Here is a 19282-nt window from a genome sequence, read left to right on the forward strand (position 1 = left end):
ATTGAATAGTATTTTTAATATAATAACGTAATACATATAGCATATCGTTTGAAAGGTAATTTATTCTTTTTTCCAGGATACTCAACTTTAAAATCTGGTAAAAAGTGACAAAGTAAAAAAAATTTAGTGCTAAAAGTCTCAAAAAAAGTTTTGTTTTTGCTATGAATCAAAATTTTGAGGGCATATAAGATTTTTCATACATTATTTTGTGTTGCATTTACTGAGATCCATACTATGTCACTTGAAAAGTACAAAATTACTGTGGCACCGTGTAGTTTTTATTTCCCTTTTTAAATTCCAATGCAATCCCCAAATATGACATTTTCGCCTTCAAAAAAATTCATTCCCCTTATCGGTCCAAATGTCTACAGCGTAATCCTGCCCGCTACCGTTTTATTATAACAATCAACGATCAATTTCTTCATTGATAACTTCCCGCGGTACCGCATCTGTGGACGTCCACGAGAATCATAAATTAAATCAACCCCCCCTCCAGCTCGTACGGACAGAGCGAGCTTATCACGTTCATTCGGCGGTTATCTCGCGAGTGTTTGTCGCCGTACCGTTTTGACCAAGCGGCAACTGAGGGCCAAATAAAAATAGCTATGAAAATAGCAAATGTTATCAGTTTGCGGCGCTCGACGGAAAGAACAGTGAGACAAAGAAGGAAAATATAACTTGAAATTCCTTCTTTCAAGTAGGGTTGTAAACTTTGCTCACATTACACAATCACTCTAGCGCCACGGGTTGCCACCTGATTAGCGTCCCGTTCGTTCTACAATCCATTCGAGAATATGTACTTAATTTCAATCACTCATCGTCAGTGCATGAAAACAAAGTTCAGTGTAAGCATCTGAATAAAAATAATTAAAACGGTTTTCACGCTTACATAAGATTGTTTCTGGCTGAGCTGGTGCACAGCTGATGACGGCTGGCAAAGATGGTTCAGTGATGCCAGCGGGACCGACTAGTCGAGCGATGTGTGCTATGTGAGAAACGGGAAACACGTGCTTATACTCTTTTTCGCCTAGACTCCCCTTGGTGGCGATGAATGTCCCAGATCGTGAGGAATTCGTCGCCACTACTGCTGCTGCTGATGATGATGATGTAGTTATTCGTTCTGCAATGTCGCCACTTTTGTAAAAATGTGTCTGTCTTATAGGCGTAATCTTTTTTTATTCTCTTTGTTCAAGATACACACATCGCACTGTTCAACAAGTGTCCGTGTATTCCTTCTTCCAGTCCCGGCATTTCCACTTCTGTTCTAGCTCGTAGCCAAATTTAACCAATCAACTACGTGCGCATTCGGGTGAAACGGTTTCAAACTCTGTTCAGCACTTGGTCACTATCTGCTTCATCGGAACACTGATCACAAAAGTCAAACTTTCAATTAACTTCAATTAAACGGAAGGAGGGTACATTCGAAGCCGTAGCTAGTTGACACATAGTCTATTTTTCTACTTTCTTCAGTTCGCTACGGGCACTTGAATTCGAATGAAAAAAAAAACTATTTCGGACAGCAGAAATAAAACTGATACAATCAGCCGAAAATAGAAAGTGTATAAATTGGACGAAATTCAATCACTGTAATCCAATTAATTCCGTTAATCGCGTTTACAGCGGTGTCTAAACGCACACTAAACACTAGCACTGGTTACACTGGGAACTTATGGTAGATGGGCTGATCGTGGTGGCTCCAGTCTGGCACCGGGAGGGAGAGAGTTCCATCAGCGCACATCCGCTAGCTTTCGCATCTCGAACAGGAAAAACAGCGACCTCCGAGCGCTGGTGTTGATGATCTGGATGAATCGTATGGAGATGAAGAAAAATTCCAGAACACCAGCGGCACTCACACTTGTCCGCGGTCCTCCAACTAACACATCGCACATACACAGCCACACATACACACACACATTGCCGAGCGACAGTCAGCCCGGTCCCAGAGCTCAATGATAGACTAGTAAAGTCGCGGTTCAGGTTTTCGTTTGCCCGTCGCGCTCATCGAGCAGCGCGTGAGATGTGAGGCGCAACTAGTAGGCAGTGCGAAGCAACTAACGATTGCAGGTTGGAGCACGACGGACGCTGGCGTCATTAGCGTATAACACCACCGCGCTCTGTCTTTCGTTTTGCCTCTTACCATCTTTCTCTCTCGTTTCTCCTCATTCCTCAAACTTTCGGAACTCGACACGGTTACGAACCTCCTGACCAGGCCCCCACAACTTCCTGCCACCTACGGCACTTCCTGCTGCTGCCACACATTTGGCCGAGTTCGGGATATTACACGCTCAGAGGTTGTTCAGCAACTGCCTTGGAGTCTATTTCATTTCTCATCTTTGTATAAGCAACTGGCCCGAGAAAAAGATAAAACAAAAAAAAAACCCATACACTAATGAATACTAACCACCATCAGCAAAACGAACAGATGACGATGTGGAAGACAGGGTGGACGAAGCGGTGAAATCATTCAGAAAATAATGGAATCCGGTCGGTCTACTAAGGCGCAACCGAATGGGCGATTCCCTTCACGTTTCGCTCGATTTTTATACGATACATTATCTTTACAGCTGGTTGTGCGCAAAGTTCAACATCGAACATCGGTGTCAGTTTGATCCCACAAGCATTTGCTCCCGCCTGATTGAATTGTAATGTTCAAGGCCTAGAAAAAGATCTTAGCTAAACTGACTAGACCAGAAAATATTCATTTGAACAATTTTCGGGAAATAAAATGAAACACGTGATACCAAAATTTATTCACATCAAGATCTTTTGAAAATAGAACGACGGGGAATATTTCCGAATGTGTTGTTAACTGTTCAAAACTATTTTTAGCTAATTACACATTTTTGTTGCTGCAATATCCAATTTTCATTACCAGTCTGCTCTATTTTTTGCTTGAACATGTTCCTGTTCTTTTATTTAGCGTATTGGGGTAATCAAGTGAAGGTGGTTGCGTTATTTCTTCTATGTATCTTTTCGCATTTTAATTCTATTTTAGAAAACGGGTAGAATAGGAATTTTGTTTTTGTTCAGTTCGTTTATTTGATAAGGCACGTTTGCGTTGGCTTGAAGGTGCCAATTGCTTTGTTTTACATTTTAAATTTCTTAAAACTAAAGGGTTGCATTGAAATATTTTTTTTATAATAAAACAATGAAAATTTGTTTTTGTTCAGTTCGTTTATTTGATAAGGCACGTTTGCGTTGGCTTGAAGGTGCCAATTGCTTTGTTTTACATTTTAAATTTCTTAAAACTAAAGGGTTGCATTGAAATATTTTTTTTATAATAAAACAATGAAAATTTTATAGCTTTCTTAAAGCTAGGAACATATTTCGATAGACAATTGAGCCAATACAATTTTATTAAGATTAGGGCGGTCAATTATACCTGTTTTATGAGTAGTACTATAGTTTGGAATTCTTAGCAAGAGTGAATATTGGAGCAATCAATTATATTAAACTAAGGGAACCAATTTTACAATCATCTCAAAACTAGAAATGCGGAGTGATTGAATTATTAGGACTAGGGAATTAATTAGAGCTATTTTATGAGTAGCAGTGGAGTTGGGCATTTTTACGACTATTGAATTTTGCAATCAAAACCATAAAAAACAAAGGGACGACAAATATGCTTTAGGAAGATATTCATAGGGGAGAAGTAAATATTAACTTTCACTTTCGGGTAAACTGGAGATCAACGGCATCGATTACTAGTCTCGGCTTTCATTAGACGCCATAAATGGAGACATGCATTTCGTAGTACGGCTCCGATGCGGATCGGCAACATGTCTAGTTGCTCGTGAGAAGTTTGTGCTGTTGGTCCCGCTTATGTTAACTCCTTCGATAGAAATGTTTCGTGTCACCTTGAAGTCGCATCAATCCATCAATGGTGTACGGTACAGGCGTAAGAGGGCACTTCTGAGAATGATATAAAAAATAAAAGGGATAAGTAAATCTGTATATTGATGGTTTTCAGGCAGGTATATACAAGGGGAATCTAGAGTAGATCGCTGCTTGCCAGTATATATCGAATCGGGACATTGGGTGACATTAGGACGTCTACCGCAGACTTAAAAGGATTCCAATAGCTGATATCCGGCATCGTGATAACTGTCGTATGCAAACGCAGATATCGCTATCAGATAAAGATAAATATATATTGTTTTCGAATAAATAATTTTCGCGCAGACCAAAATATTGAGCTAACTTGTATCAAAGCCGAAATGGTGAAAAACGCTATTGAAGAGCTGGCAGCAAACATCCAACGGGTTAGCTTGGCCGTACAGCGTGCGTAGAGCACTGAACGAAATCTACTCTTCGCAACGACCTTTTTATTTTTTATTTTGATTATAGAGATTTTAACTTTAGGGTCATTCACCTCTTTGCTGGGTTAGAGTAATCTCTTTAGACAAATCTCTAACATTATGTGCGGGGTTGGGAATTGAACCCAGGCGAGCTGCGTATAAGGCAATCGATTTACCAACTACGCTATCTCTACCCCCAGCAACGACCTACCAGGAACGTTGAAGTTCAGCTTTGCGAGAAGCACAGGGTAGACACTGTTTCCTGCAAGAAGATCGAGCACAAAAAGTGGCTACAGAAAAACTCTCCAGTTTCGTAGCATAGGTAGGTTGATGAGAGCACATCGATGCTAATACGGTGGTAGTTCAAATCGATTTCAACAGGGAAGTCGTCGAAGCACATACCGACCGACACTTTTTTGCACTCGTTCTATGCGATTAATGTTCACGGTGTGATATAGGTCCCAAACGATAACTCCATATTCTAGAATACTGCGTACTAGACTAATGTACAGTACATTCAAACCAAAAATGAACATCGAACACCATGTTCGCTCTAGTTCTGTGCTCATCTTATACCCGCATTTCATGTGCAAACTCGAATACGCCAATGCGTACAAAAACACGTACACGTGTTCGCCTGCACAACCAAACCCCATGTACGTACGCGGTGTTCGTACACACAGGTTCCTGACATTAGTTTTATCTTTCTCTCGCTCATCATCACTAGCGTTAACTCGTTTCGTTTTGGGTGTATCTTTCTTGTGTACGCACCCAGTGATGTACACGATGTTTAAACCTAAGTGTGCACATCGTTCGCTTGGGTTCGGTATTCGAGGCAAACCTATACACAAAAGCAAAGCATGTTTAAGGTTGAACGCGTGCACGAAATTTTGTAAACAGGTGCAAACTTATCGATGTTCATGGGAAGTCTGCTCTAACCCAACTACTTAGTAGTTAGTTACTTCAGTAAGGTTTCAGCACTACTCCTCGACACACCACCAGTTCTCGTCCATCCACACAGGCTGACAGTTTTTGCATGGCCGTCGGAAAGCTAGCTGTGGGTCGAGATTTAGTGATCCTCCCCTACGAAGACAATCTGGGCGGCATATGTCAGATTGTCTACTTTACCGATCACTTCGGCTCCCTTGTGCCATTCAGAACCACGACTCCGCTCCCTTGTGCCATTCAACACCGTAACTCCGTACTCGTACCATTCAGCATCCGTTGAGCTCGTTGAGCTCCCTACTTGTTCTTAAACTACTCGGTCTAGTCATCGACGATGAACCTAGCCTATTCCGACGGAGAATTCCCCGGCGAGAGAAGTTCTCCAGAAACTGATCCAACCAACTAGGTGTTGACGTCAGTTCCGCGATTGTGGTGGAGCAGGGCGTCCGGTTCGCTGTTGCCCTGACGACCCGCAACTGGTGGTGTCTCGTCGCGGTCTGCTCAGTCTAGTTCCTGGCGGTGACTCTAGCTTAGCCGACGAAAGTAGTTCTCCCGATCCGATGTTGGATCTCCTGGTATTGGAAGCACACGCCAAAAAATAATGAAATTTAAACGACATGTAAATCAATACGAATGTAAATATACAAAGCTGGAATCAAAAATTTGATTGAAAATTAAGTTAAATTCGGTACACTCAATGGAAGCATCAAAAAGCATATATTTTTACACTTTCGTTCGTGTGATAGTACATGTCATTTATTTTACAGCAATGTTGAATTAAAAATACATTAAAGTGCATTGGTATCCCGTTTAATGAAGCTGTAATTTTCAATCAACGTTTAAAATTATAATGAAATTCGTTGAAGAAAGCACGACAAGTTGTGTGTATTTGTGGTGGAACTTAATTTTACATTTATATTCATGCTCCAAATATGTGCATGAAAATAAATTTAAAATTACAAAATATTTTTTTTCTGTGCAATACCAACTTCTGGATTTTCCATCTAACCTTCGTCCAGGCATTTCTGTAGAAATATCCTGAACATGCCCGGAAATCCCATGACCGCGGTCTTTAATGCCACGTTAGGAATACCGTCTGGGAGCTTTCTTCGCTTTCAGCCTTTTGCCAATATAAGGAGCTCGTCGTTGGAGATTCTTTTGTCACCAGCATTTCCCTCGTCCGCATCAATGTACGATGTAGGCTTGATCTTGACCATCACGACACAGTAGGTGTTTCCCCAGGAACTCTATCTTGCAATACACACATACGCAATACAAATTAAAATGTGTGCAACACTACTTGGATTTACCAGTCTAGATCAATAATGACTAACTAAAGTCGCTTTGATCACATTGGTCAGCTACACTGGTTCTTGATATCATATAAGGAGAATACTATATAGGAACTGAAAAATATTATATAGGAACTGAAAAAGGGGGAGTAATGGAAAATTTCAAAATGGAGTTAGTATATATGATGCTAAATGTCTTTAAAATGCATGAAGCGTCGAGATTTGATGGAACCTGAAAAATTTTTTTTTAAGGAAATTGACTCTTGCACTTTGGCGCATTTTTGTCTTTCACCTATGGGAAGGTTATGCAATCACTCTGAACCTTTTTTGACCAAGATAAGTTTTCTGTATTTTGACAGGGGCGTAGCTAGGGGTATGCGGTGAGGGGTTGACCCCCTCCACATTACATACCACCCTTTACTTAGCCCTTCTCTCCCCATCAAGTCCCTCCTATAAAGTCCCCCCATCAAGCCCCCCAACTGAAATGACCACCTCATCCACCCTCTTCAGACCCTTTTCTCTCTCATTCCAATCACCTTCACCCACTGGGCATACCAAGATAGGCAGGGGGCGGTTCGGTTGTAGTTTATTCGTTTCCTTCACGCACACAATTACATGATAAAATAAGTTAGCCGAAAGACAATATTGAGCTAATGCCGATTAAGCCGATATTATATATTTGTGTTTCAAGCAGGGTCGGATCCAGAATAAAATTTCCTATTGCATCTGAAATTCTGTTCCTGGAATTCTCTGGGAACCGATTCCCAGAGAATTCCAAGAACCGATTCTCGGAAACAGCACGCTTTATCTGTGGAATATTTGATCCAGCATATACATGTCTTATGACACATCAAATTACATCTACTTGATAATCTATGAACATTTCAATCATGTTTTGCGTCATTTAGACTTACGGGGACACTTTACGATAGGTTCGAGATGTTCCGTTCGACGTACCAAAAAATTTTGCTAGCAAAAAGCAATTGTCATCCATTTTCTTGGATACTAAGGGGACTTCTGATTCAATTTCTATCAATATTATTTCTGAGAAGCGGGCGTCGGCGATTAAACATGATTATGAGTTACGTTCTGTCTAATTTAGTGAGCCCTTCGGTTCCCTTGTGGCATTTAGTACCACTTCCTCATTAAGCTTCCGATTTGATCGCGAGCTGCTCGGTCTAGTCGCCGACGATGGATCTAGCCTACTCCAACGAAACGTTCCCCGGCGAGAGAAGTTCAAAAGCGAGCCAACCAGCCAGGTGCCGAGGTCAGTTCGGCGATTCCGGTGGGGTTTGCTGGAGCCCCGGTGCGACTGGTGGTGTCTCGTCGCGGTCTACTTAGTCTAGTTCCCGGCGGTGAATCTGACTGAACGCTAACGGAGAGTTCTCCGGCGCAAGACGTTCTTCCGATACCGGTTCTTCTTTGGTTTCAGTACCACAACTTCTTGAGCCCTTTGGCTGCATGTCCGGTGCCATTTAGCACCGCAACTTCTTTGAGTTCTTTAGTTCTCTTCTTGTGCCATTTAGCCAAGGAATTACCTTGAGGAGCCATTCAGTTCTTCTTGTTCGCGAACTGCTCGGTCTAGTCTCCGACGACGAACCTGACCTACTCCGGCGGAGAGTTCTCCGGCGAGAGAGGTTCTCCCAAAACCGAGCCAATCAGGTAGGTGCCAAGGTGAGTTCGGCGAATCCGGTGGAGTAGGGCGTCCGGCTCACTGGTGCTCCGACGACCCGCGACTGGTGGTGCCTTGTCGCGGTCTACTCAGTCTAGTCCCCAGCGGTGAATCTAGCTTACGCTGACGGAGAGTTCCCTGGCGAAAGAAGTTCATTATCCGGGTTGATGTCCGTTCCTCCCGTTTTAAATAGCCCCCTGCACGTCGCTTCAAACCTCAGACGTTCGAAGACCACATGGTCCAGTATCTCCTTGACGTTCTCAAACTCCTGGCACAATGGTGACGTTGCGTACCCGAACCGAATCAGTTTGTTTATTTTCGTTCTCGTATTTTGGATCGTTTTTTGTGTATATTAAGTGATTTCTCAATTAGAATAGAGTTTGTGCCCTCGCCTAAGCTGCAGTTATTGATCAATTGACTGATAATTTGCGTTTCTTGGTCGTGCGGTGACAATTGATAAACATTTTGTTCTCCCAAAGTGCCGTCGGTAGTGATAGAATCCTTGTGGTGAAACCGTGGATGCATATCGGGAAAGCTTATTCGCGAAGTAGCTACTGTTGCCTACCTGTAGGCGATTCGCAATGGATTCGATCTGCCTGCAGTGCTCCGAGCCGGTAACCACTTTGAATCAGCTGAAATGCCAAGGATTCTGCGACAGAATCATGCATCTATCGTGTTCAACGCTCACTCGTCCAAAATTGGACATGATTAACGACTCAGCGAATATATTCTGGTTTTGCGACAGCTGTGTGGATTTGATGAAATCCTCCGCAGTGAATGCAGCTTTTACAGCATTGAGCGAAGCGTTCCGTTTGCTGACCGACACACATAAAACAGCGCTTGAAGCATTAAAGGCTGAAATGGAGAAAACCAGAAAATCAGTGGAATCCGCAACGACATTGCCTGCAACTCCCATATCATGGCCCGTTCCAAATAGAGCTGGAGCCAAACGTGCTCGCGAGACGGAGGATGATAAATTTCATTCTAAATCCGATGTCCCCAGTCTAACGTGTGGCAAGAAAAAGGGTGATGTAGCAAAGGTACCCACAATCACTGTTCAACCCGCTACTAGTAAATGCTGGATTTACTTGTCGCGAATTGCTACCACCGTTTCCGAAGCTGAGGTTGGTGCTATGGTTAAGGAGTGCCTTTCAACGGACGATCCGGTCGAAGTGAAGAAGTTAGTGAAAAAAGACGCAAATTTGGGCGGGCTTAATTTCATTTATTTCAAAATTGGTGTTGACCCTCAACTTCGTGAAATGGCTCTCAATGCCGAAACCTGGCCGGATGGGATGTATTTCCGCGAGTTCATCGACTTTCGGCAAGAGCGTAATAATGACGGGAAGCATGGGTTTCGGAAAACACCTCGACTGGAATAAATCCATCGCAAATAGCAGTTATTGTAGATCACGCACCGACAATTCGCCTGTTGATCAACGGCAACCGGGACGCACCGTAGAAAGCAATATGGAATCCCTCAATCCTCCCAGCACAGTCGTGCCCCTTGCAGTCAGCAGTATCTTCAGTCGTCCCGGCCCTGTGTCTGGGAATGGAGAGGGGGACTTCCAAATTGCCCTCCTTGGCAAGTATTTTAAAAATTATGTTGATGAATCAACCGTTTTTCCTGATGGAACTGTTTGTTCTAGCTCGAATGCTTCCGACTGTCAATTAATGAGTCATCGCTGTCAGCCATCAGCTGGAAACCTCCTGAGGAGCACTCCAACTTTTATCACGAGTGCTACCAATTCATGAAGTTCACCCGCTCCTTCCGCTGTTAGCAGTCATTCCAATCGCCCCGGTGTACATTCCAGACGAATGAATCGAGGAGTGCCGGTCAGCCTTCCGTGCCTAAAATCGTCGCCCATCCACTTATACTATCAAAATGTGGGAGCCATGAATTCCTGTGCAAATACCTATCGCCTAGCTACCTCGGACTGCTGTTACGACATCATCGCATTGACAGAAACATGGCTAAATGAGCAGACTCTTTCCAGCCAGGTGATTTACTCTGACTACGAGGTTCTCAAATGTGATCGTAGCCCTCTCAACAGCAACAAATCCTCCGGTGGCGGTGTTTTGCTCGCTATGCGTCGTGGATTAAAAGTTCAACATATAACAAATGACGCTTGGAGCAGCATCGAACAAGTATGGGCAGCGATAAAATTGGGAAATCGAACATTATATATATATATATATATATATATATATATATATATATATATATATATATATATATATATATATATATATATATATATATATATATATATATATAACATTATATATATATATATATATATATATATATATATATATATATATATATATATATATATATATATATATATATATATATATATATATATATATATATATATATATATATATATATATATATATATATATATATATATATATATATATATATATATATGTGGTTTATTTCCCTCCCGATAAAATTCGCGACTCTGCACTAGTTGATTCTCATTCTGAATCATTGACTTCTGTTTCCGCGATGGCGCAACTCACTGACGAAATCATGATTATCGGCGATTTCAACCTTTCTACAATAAAGTGGCGTTCCGTTCATAACGGATTTCTACAACCCGACCCAGACGAATCGGTTTTTCATCCTGGCAGCATTACTCTTCTGGATGGCTATAGCACGGCTACACTTCAGCAGATCAACAGCACCACGAACGAGAACGACCGGATTTTAGATCTATGCTTCGTTAATGCCAGAGATCAATCGCCGCATATTTCCACCGCCCTCACCCCGCTAGTAAAGTATGTTCGCCACCATCCGCCTCTACATCTTACACACCAGGACGTACCGCCTATGAAGTTTTCGAGCCACGCGCCCACCGTGTGTTACAATTATAAGCGGGCCGATTATAGCAGCATTTTGAATATTTTACAAAGTATTAACTGGGATTCTGTGCTAAGCAAGGATGATGTGAACTCCGCCGCCGAAACGTTTTGCCATATAGTGAGCTACCTTATCGATCGTCATGTCCCAAAGTGTAATCAACGAAGTGATCAATCCCCCTGGCAGACAGCCGAGCTACGTCAGCTAAAAACTGCGAAAAGAGCAGCATTACGAAAGTTTACCAAACGCCGTACCTTGTCACTGAGAGCTTATTATGTAAGGCTCAATAACGATTTTAAAAAACTGAACAGTTTTTGTTTTTCAAACTACCAACGAAAAATGCAACGTAAGCTTAAGTCGGATCCTAAATCGTTTTGGAGATACGTCAATGAGCAGCGGAAAGAAACCGGCTTACCTTCTACAATGTTTCTGAATGGTGAAGTTGTGCATGATTCACAAGCCATATGCAAATTGTTCGCCTCTAAATTTGCGAGTGTGTTCGTCAGTGAGACTCTGTCCTCGCAGCAGATTGACGTTGCAGCTAGCGGCGTGGCCCAACTCGAACGGTCAGTGAGTGAGATTCGTGTGGAGCACTCGGATATTGTATCAGCAGCATCCAAGCTTAAAGCATCGTCATCTCCTGGGCCAGATGGTGTCCCTGCTGTGTTTTTGAAAAAGTGTATATCTGGTTTGGTGGAACCACTCTGTCAACTATTCAAAATGTCACTGACAACCGCGATTTTTCCTCAATTGTGGAAAGCAGCTTTCATCTTTCCTGTCCACAAAAAAGGTGATAAGAGAAACATTGACAATTATCGAGGAATTTCTGCGCTCTGTGCCATTTCCAAGCTCTTTGAGTTAGTCGTGGTGGAGTCAGTGTTTTTTCACTGTAAGGAATATATTTCTAAAGACCAACACGGATTCATTCCGAATCGATCTACGTCGACGAATCTACTATCTCTAAACTCTTTTGTGTCCGAAGGGTTCGATGCGAATCAACAAACTGATGTTATATATACTGACTTATCTGCAGCTTTCGACAAAATCAATCACGATATCGCAGTCGCTAAATTGGAAAAACTTGGCTTCAGTGGATCACTCCTGCGATGGTTTCAATCCTATCTCGTTGGCCGTCAACTCAGTGTGAACATAGGTGATGCATACTCCAAACTGTTCTCCGCAACGTCTGGTATTCCGCAAGGAAGTCATCTCGGACCATTTATATTCACTTTCTATTTTAACGATGTAAACTATCAGCTGAAAGGACCACGGTTGTCGTATGCAGATGATCTAAAAATTTTCAACAGAATTAGGAGCCGAACGGACGCACAATATTTGCAGCAGCAATTCGACACTTTCAGCAGATGGTGTGAAAACAACCGAATGATTCTGAATCCGGCGAAATGTTCTGTGATATCGTTCTCCAGAAAAAAAGATCCCATTGAGTTTGAATATAACTTGTCTGGAGCTCTTGTTTCCCGGGTGAGCTGCGTTAAGGATCTTGGAGTGCTGTTAGATTCGAAACTTACATTTAAGAATCACATTTCGTATGTTGTTGGTAAAGCATCGCAAAGCCTGGGCTTCATTTTCCGTACGGCTAAATCCTTTACAGACATTTACTGTCTCAAAAGCCTATACTGCTCTTTAGTGCGCTCTACGCTGGAGTCTTGTTCGGCGGTCTGGAATCCGAATTACATGAACAGCAGCGATCGAATTGAAGGCGTTCGACGAAAATTTATACGGTATGCTCTTCGACGCCTGCCTTGGCGCGATCCTGTTCGTCTACCAAGCTACGAGAGTCGGTGTCAACTCATCCAGCTCGATACTTTCCAGCGTCCTAGAGAAACCGCAAGAGCCTTATTCATCCCTGATCTTCTGTCAGGACGCATCGATTCTCCAGATTTACTAGAGCGAGTTAACATCCAAGCAAGGTCCAGAACGTTACGTGGAAACGTTCTTCTGAGAGTGCCGTTTCGACGAACTATTCAAACAGCTAATGCCGCTATCACGGGACTACAACGCCTCTTCAATCATGTGTCGCACCTGTTCGACTTTCATTTGTCTCGAATATCATTAAGAAATCGATTCCTGCAGTTTTTTAGATGTAATTAGTTTAAGTTTCCATCATTGGGGCCGAGTGCGGCCTGTTGATGTGCGTGATAAATAAATAAATAAATAAATAAATAAAACCGATGAAGATACTTCCTGAAGTAGCCGTGGCCCGACAGGAGCTGTATCAGGTGGAAGGTAATCCTCCGTGCTTTCTATTGACCAACATCGACAGGATGAGCCGGTGGCGGTAGGTCCACTTTCCTTTCTCCGTATTGTCCCATTCCTGCCGCCACGTCACCATCGAAATGATTCTCATCATCTTCCTCACGTTTCTGGCGTTTCATTGATTGTAGCACTTGATATCCTCCGCCATGGTGATGCAGATGACGATAGATGATCGGCAAGTGGAAGATAAAAGACGGCGATAACGCATACTGCTTCCGAAGATATTATTCTGTATGCAATCGTAACTCTTACGACCACCAACCGGAATGTCCTGTTCAGCTTTTCGAGGTTCCGCTTGGTTTTCAGCGCCGCACTCCAGGCAGGAACCCAATATCGCAGTATCGATGACGAAACACTATATAACAGACAGACTATTCGCAGGTGTAATCAACGTGATTGTTAAAGCTCAACCGGTCGTCGATTATCACTCCCAATTGCTTCAGTGCACGCTTCGATGCAATCACATGCCCTTCTACGGTGATCTGTATCCGCTGAATCGTTTTGCAGTTGTTGACCAATTACACATCCGTCTTGTAGTGAGCTAGTCACCGACCCCTCCACTTCTCCAAGTGTCACTATTCATCACCGTTAGTGACACGTCGTCAGCGAAACGCACGATTTTCATATTTCCAGGCAGTCGCAGTATTAGGACCCCTTAGTATATCCCGTTCCAAAGTGTTGGACCGAGAATGGAGTCCTGAGGAACGCCCGGTGAGACTCGCGTTGACTTCTGCCCTTCGTTCGTCTCATATAGCAGCACTCCACTCTGTAGCTCTTCAGGATCTGGCTCATTTTTCTGTGCAGCGCTGCGGCATTTGCTGTACTTTCCACATTGCCATCATCTAAACTTTTCTACAGTAGCATCCTGAACATGTTCGGATATGCCAGGATCGAAGCTTTCAGCGCCATGTTTGGTATTCAATCAGGACCGTGGGCTTTCTTTGATTTTAGTCGCTTCGACGTTTCTTTGAGTTCGTCGTTAGTCGCTTGCCACTCGGCTGTGTTTGCTTCTGCTTCTTCGCCGTACGGTGTCGGTGACCAGGCAGTTGGATCGTGCTTTGGGAAGAGACCGTCAAGATCTTTAGCATACCCGGGCATATTTCAGCTGATGTCGGCGGGCCCTCATCTTCGTCATGGCGACTCAGTACGTATTCCAGCTACTTATGGTAAACTGGGGTGACATTATGGAACCATTTCGAATCGACTTTTTCATACAAGCTTGCATACAATAAACCTTTCGTTTCGAGATGCGCAATGCCATCCCTGGTTTGCTAAGCTTGATCTCCCGTTTTAAAGCGTCCCTAGCTTCTCGAAACGTCGCTTGCGCCCCTCTCTCACTATCCGATATTGCTCTCTGAGCCCGCCTACTGGCTCTAAAACAAGTAGCGTGTAGCGTACTGAGCTACTCATTTAACCCCTCCGGAAGTCGCGCCAATGGCCCACTGAAGGAGCATCCGCTGGTGCGCTAAGACGATTTCACTAGCTTTTCATAGCAGCGTGCACTCAGTGCACTAGCGCGACTGCCGGAAGGTTAAGCAGTAATCTGTATGCCGTCTACTACATGGCTCCAATTTTCAAGGCCTTTGAAACGTCACAATCCTTCTTGTAAGACCAATCGAATCAACGTAGGTGATTCGCCGGAGTGACTCAACAAATAGGTTTTTGTTAAAGACTTTCGTCTTCCACTTCTTCTTGCCGGTCGTCCTTCTCCGTGCTGAAGCAGGGTTTCATTGGCCGATGCGGTAGCGAATCGCTGGTGGTCGCTATGGGGATACTTCTCGCACACTCTTCAGTCCATGTTCGCCGTCAGTCAAGGAGTACAGAATGTGGGGGCATTTCTCTCGGTATCGATATCCGTTTCGTGAACCAATAAGCTTCAAGTTTTGTTATGATACCAGGAGCCATTTAGCTCCCCGCTTTGCCGCGTTCTACTCGTTGTACTCCTCGGCGGTAGACTTAGCCTACACAACGAGCCGACCGGTAGGTGTCGAGGACTATTACTAATTTTCACTATAAGGAAATATTCTTACAAGATATCTTTTGCAAATGAAACTTTGAGAACTCTACTTAAAATATTAGGATTATTTTTGTTGAATTTTGAATTTCTTTAAAATATTTCGGGGTTTGTTCCCCAACCTCCCCTTCCCCACCCACGCTACTACGCCATTGAAATGATATCCCCACCAAAATATTTCCTGCCATCCCTCGGAAAATTCTCAACCATGAACGAAACACTGTATAAACAAGAAAAGGCATATAGGGTAGCAACTAACATATTCGCATGATTTCGTAAAATATAAAATTAATCGGAATAAGCTAGAATTTTTACCGATTCAGGGTGAAATATATCCAAAGAATGTCATCATGTATCACAATAAATCAAATCTAGGCAAAATCGGTAACTATATGGAAACGCTGTTGTGCTGTTAGTTTGCTATCTATCTAGACCATAACATCTTCGCTGAAATATGTTTTAGTGACCATCGCCTGTGTAGCCTTGGAGAATACATAATCGACTAATTGCGGTACAAACACAAACGACAACACCACTTAGTAGCAAACTAGTCGAGAGAAGAAATTTGAAGTATTGCACGATGGGATCGTCGAGAAACAAATTTGTCACCATACAACCCTGCTGATCAGCAGTATAGGTGCTGAATTAAAAAAAATATGCTCGCATGTGCCTTCCTCTTGTTTGGTTTACGCGAACTCAATTGCCACCGAGGTCGTTTCGATACGTTTCTGCTGTGTGTAATGTGTTATTCAGAAGAATATCGTACGGAATAAAATCCACCCGACCCGACATCCTACTCTTGCGCATTCCGTGGCGTCTCCCTATTCTTCTACTGCTGGCAGAATCCCGTGAGTAGGTACGACACGAAGGTCCGCCGCACCGCGCGAATACCACACAACACGCTTTCAGTACCAAATCATCGTTTCGTTAGCAAGGCAAAAAAAGCTGGCGTAATGAAATGATCAATGATCTTCATAATCATCGGTTCGAATGCTTGCTGGTGGTGTTCCTACGAATTATGTGTGCATGTGTTAAAGTGTCTTTTATTTTCCACTTGCAATGATTTTCACAAGTGTGGAATTTTCTTATATGGCGACTTCTAATAAGCCATTCCTTGTATATACATGTTCACAAACATTGCAATGGCAATTTGGAAATGTTTCGAGTGTAGGTATGCTGCTTCTATACGATCCCTTTCAGCTAATACATATGTTGACTGTGACGAAGATGCTGGCGATGACGTCAATGATCGATGATGATGGTAATGACGATGACAGTGGCGACGGCGATAGTGTCTCGCTCGTAAGGCCAGTTGGGTTGAGTGTGGAATGCTGTGTTAATTTTGAGGTCATCCACCATTTCTTGCCCTCCGATTGTGCTCCTATCTACAAAGTAGCAGTATTTATGTATAGCTTTTTCAATGCGAGCAATGTTTCGGTGTTGGTTTGATTCGGAACATTTCAGCGATAAACTACATGCGAGAATGTAATCAGCTGTAGCCGTAAATGACACTGTGCGGTCGTCTCATACCTGTCTTTATGAAGAAAAAATGTCACCACAGGCCTGTAGTGTTGAAATAATTCACACTTTGCATAACTTTCATATTGCTGGAATGAAAGTTATTAAATGAATGTGGTGGCTGCGACGTGGGTCATGCTAGTAATATTAGAGTATTGTAAAAGATTGCCGTGTCAGCTTTATAAGCGTATGAGACTCGGTGAAGATGTATGCCTTGTGATGGATGGATGACGAATACGGATCCTCGCCAAGTCTTTGCACTCAAAATTTATTAATCAATTGATGTTTCTGATTGGATAAATTGTCTATTGCGTTATCTTAAGCAACGTTTATATGGTAAATATCGAAGGTTTGATCAATATATTATTGATCCTTGGAAGATATTAATCAGACTTGTATTCACACAATCTATTCTACAATTTTTACGTCAAGAATTTAGCTTAAACTACCAATTAACACATCAATTACCAAATATAGTATTAAAATAACCAAATGGTGTCTATACATGGTGTAATATGGTGGAGAAGATCAATGAGAGTGACAGAGAAATAGAGCTCACTTCCGCTTGTTGCAACATCTACACAACATGAGTCATTGGAGAAATTTTTTAGCATGCCGGTGATAATTCTATTTTGCTAAGCACAACTTTCGCTTCGTTACCGTGGAAGGGTTAATAACTAGTGTGTGCGTTGTGAAAATGAGTTATTATCAAATGCATACCGGATCTTTCTGGAGGACAAACCGGAGATCGGGGAAAGTTGAAACACCAATATTGCGATGCTCACAAACAACGCTGGAGAAACGTTGTTCAGAATGTTTAGGCCGGCATGTGCCTCCTCGGAATCCGGAACGCTGGTGCCCGTATTTGTCGGCATGTCTTACCTACAGCTGGAAACACGGATAGTAATCATGGACAGTGTAGGAATATTAGCAGCTTATTTAACCGCAGGCTTCATTTGCCGATGCTCACTGCGGAATGTTGACCATCATTATGTTTTGTTTCTTGCTCATTCACAAGCTCGCAGACTATAGACTTTTTCAGAAGCGATTCAGAATTGCATTCCAATCGGTGGAAATGAAGAACAAGGAAAACATACTGGTTGAACTTATGTTTGACTTTCATTTAGGAATTTGTTTATCTTGATTATATTGTCTGCATTGTTTCGGGTTTTATTCTAATGTTCGCAAAAGACACTTGTTCGCTGGAGAAAATAATCTTCTGGCAAATCTTAAAAATGAGTTATAGGAAGTTTACCAAATCTGTGTTCGACAAATTGCTATTGATTTCAATTTCGTTACAAAAGTGGCTGAAAGCACGTCAAGGACACTTTGATTCAAATATAAGAACTTGTTTCGCTTAGAATTCGAAAATTTTAATAATGTAACACCTTTAGTGGTCGATTTGGAAAGTTCTACCAGCGATGTGTTTGGAAAATACACGTATTTCAGTGGTGAATGTTTCACCTTGCTACGATCAGTAAGAAGTTGTTCTAGATAGAAGACAAACAGAAAATTAATCCTGCATACATACGTTGAAAACCACAGTCTGCTGGCACCCAGACAAAATTTTTATCTGGCTCTAGTACGAGGTTTGACAAATTCGAACTTGTTTTTGCTGATAAATTTGCGCAGAATTTGGTGATCTGGCAAGAAATTTTCTGCTGCGGACTCATCCAAAAACGATGGGCTCGAAGCTCTTCTCGCAAGTGTAGTCGACGTGATTGTTGAAGCTCAACTGGTCGTCGATTATCACTCCCTATTGCTTCAGTGCAAGCTTCGATGCAATCACGTGCCCTCCGACGTCGATCTGCATCCGCTGCGCCACTTTGCAGCTGCTGACCAATAACACTTCCATCTTATAGTGAGCTATTTGAAGCTTGACCTCGTTCATCTAGCTCTCAACCGCGTCTATTGTATCCGTCGCCATTAGTGACACGTCGTCCGCGAAACCCACGATTTTCACTTTCCTGGGCAGCCGCAGAGTTAATACCCCATCGTACATCCCGTTCCAAAGTGATGGACCTAGAATGGAATCCTGAGGAACGCCCGCTGTGACTTCTGCCCTTCGCTCGTCTCGTACAGCAACACTCTGCTCTGGAAGTAGGTATTCAGGATCTAGTATGGATAGTCGGGTACCCTTATTCTGTGTAGCGCTGCAGCGATGGCTTCATAGCTGGCGCTGTTAAATGCATTCTTCACATCTATCGTGACCACAGCGCAGTATCGATCTTCTCGATGCCTTCTCAGCACCCTCGAGCACTATTCGAATCGCATCCACTGGCGATGCTCCTTTGCGGAATCCGAACTGCATCTTGGAAAGTCCGCGCTCACCTTCCGTAAATTTCGTCATCCTGTTAAGGCATATGGGACGAGGCCAGATCGCCCGGCAACATCAGC

At 42.8% G+C, this 19282-nt stretch overlaps 1 long non-coding RNA gene across 1 annotated transcript in view; it reads right to left on the reverse strand.

Annotated features, from left to right (window-relative positions):
• Positions 1-2277, reverse strand: part of LOC131683541 (uncharacterized) — a 56655-nt gene extending 54378 nt beyond the window's left edge. Inside the window, exon 1 of the long non-coding RNA XR_009304533.1 lies at positions 890-2277. This is a non-coding gene — a long non-coding RNA (uncharacterized LOC131683541). The remainder of the gene's footprint in view (positions 1-889) is intronic.
• Positions 2278-19282: the final 17005 nt, after the last annotated feature.

This window comes from Topomyia yanbarensis, chromosome 2 (assembly GCF_030247195.1).
Source record: "Topomyia yanbarensis strain Yona2022 chromosome 2, ASM3024719v1, whole genome shotgun sequence".
In the NCBI taxonomy this organism is placed as follows: Eukaryota; Metazoa; Arthropoda; class Insecta; order Diptera; family Culicidae; genus Topomyia; species Topomyia yanbarensis.